Raw genomic sequence first — 2500 nt, forward strand, 5'->3', positions numbered from 1 at the left:
GCCGCTCCCGAGTCGTTACTGAGATGGGCGAGCTGCTCGTCCTTGATGTGGACCCGCTCGCAACAGCGGAGGACATCACCGCGGCTTTAAACGAGAAGCTTGGCCGCCCTGCCGGAGTTGCCCACGTCCAGCTGTGGGAACGGTACAACGGCACCAAGCGGGCGAAAGTCAAGCTGCCGCTGACCAACGCCCGTCAACTGGCTGGCCAGCAGATCTACGTTTGCTACTGCCGCAGCGAGCTGCGCGAGCTGCCAAAGCCGGCAGCTGAACAACAGCGTTGCTTCCGCTGTCTCGAGCGCGGCCATATGGCCCGAGGATGCCGCAACAGCGATCGTCGCGGCAAGTGCATCCGCTGTGGCCAGGAGGGCCACATCGCTGCCGAATGCACCTCGGACATACGGTGCATGAAGTGTGGCGGGCCACACAGGATTGGGCACCGCCTTTGCGGGGCGCAGCAGCCAGCGCCATGCCCCTAAAGTGCCTCCAGCTCAACCTGGGACGAGCGCGGACGGCGCAGGATTTGATCCTGCAATCGGCAGTGGAGCAGAATGTGGATGTACTGCTTCTTTCGGAGATTAGTCGCGCTCCGAACAACAACATGAAGTGGGCGTGTGACTCTGGGGGTAGCGTGGCCGTGGTAGTCACCGGACCACACCCAATTCAGCGGGTGTGGAGGACCTCCGTCTCCGGAATGGTGGCTGCTGACGTTGCCGGAATAACGCTCATCAGTTGCTACGCTCCCCCCCGCCTCACCATCGGCGAGTTCACGACCTTTCTGGAAGCAGTACACACGGAAGCGCTCAATCACGCAAAGGTGGTCCTGGCAGGCGATTTCAATGCCTGGCACGAGGAATGGGGCAGCGAACGAACGTCGACCCGCGGCGAGGAGCTTCTCGCGACCGCTGAGCTCCTCAACTTGAGGTTGCTGAACAGCGGAGGCCAGCCAACCTTCTTTGGGAATGGAGTGGCAAGGCCCAGCATGGTTGACGTCACGTTCGCGAGCATGTCGATCGCTCGCCCCGATTCCTGGTGTGTGCTGCCAGACTATACGGCGAGTGACCACGCGTGCATCTGCTTCATTGCCGACGCACCGCATCAAACGAGGCACGAGAGGCGACGGGCGACCCAACCAAGTCAACGGCAGGCTGGCCGCCGCTGGAAAATGGGCCAATTCCACGCGGGCTGCTATCGCGAGGCCCTCAAGGCCTGGAAGATCACCGAGGCTGCTGTCTGCCCTGCGACGCTCGTCAAAGCATTGGCTGGAGCTTGTGACGAGACGATGCAGAGAGTAAACCCGCGACAGCACGGACGTCGAAGCAATGTGTTCTGGTGGACCCCGGAAATCTCACAGCTGCAACAGGCCTGCAGAGTAGCCCGGGACCACGCTCTGCGCATGTCGAACGCGCCAGAGCGTGAGGTCGCTGCAGCAAGTCATCTGGCTGCACGACGAACTCTGCAGAAGGAGATTCGACGGAGCAAGGAACGGCGGTTCCAGGAGTTGATCGACGCCGTTGAGGATGATGTGTTTGGGGCAGGGTACCAGGTCGTACTCACGTCTCTCCGTGGCAGTCGCGCACCACCGGAGACTGACCGAGCGACCTTGGATCGCATTGTTGCTGACCTGTTCCCAGAGCACCCGTCTTTCGACTGGCCAGAGCCAAGCCATCTTGCTCCCGGAGAGAACACCCTCCGTCCGGTAACCATCGAGGAACTACAAGTGATAGCATCGCGGATGAGTTCGAGGAAGGCACCAGGCCTCGACGGCATCCCGAACGCTGCTGTGAAGGTGCTGATAAGTGAACACCCAGACGTGCTGCGAAGGCTTTACCAGGACTGTCTCGACCGTGCTTCGTTTCCCGCGGCATGGAAGAGACAGCGACTGGTGCTCATTCCGAAACCGGGGAAGCCTCCGGGCGAGAGCTCGTCGTACCGCCCACTGTGTATGCTAGACACGGTGGGAAAGGTACTGGAGAGGCTCATCCTCGAGCGCCTCAATGAGCACCTGGAAAGCACGTCTGGGCAGATGCTGTCCGACCGGCAGTACGGATTCCGCAGGGGACGTTCAACGGTGGACGCGGTAGCCCGAATCGTGGCAGCTGGCAGCACGGCCATGTCCTTCGGCCGAACTGGACACGGGGTTCATAGATTTCTACTGGTCGTCACCCTGGACATTCGCAATGCCTTCAATACAGCGAGCTGGCAGTCGATCGCCCTCGCGCTTCAGGCGAAGCGAGTACCTGAAGGCATTCAGCGAATTCTCCAGAGCTATTTTCACGGACGAGAGCTGCATTACAACACCAGCGAAGGCCCTGTCGTACGGCATGTCACCGCCGGCGTCCCACAGGGGTCCATCCTGGGCCCCACCCTGTGGAACGTAATGTACGACGGGGTACTGAGCGTGCAGTTCCCCCCTACGGTGGAGGCGATTGGATTTGCGGATGACCTAGTGATAGTGGCACGTGGTGACGACCCGGGGGCAGCAGCAGCAGCAGCGGAAGAA

The sequence above is a fragment of the Anopheles nili genome (assembly GCF_943737925.1).
Source record: "Anopheles nili chromosome X unlocalized genomic scaffold, idAnoNiliSN_F5_01 X_unloc_1, whole genome shotgun sequence".
NCBI lineage: Eukaryota > Metazoa > Arthropoda > Insecta > Diptera > Culicidae > Anopheles > Anopheles nili.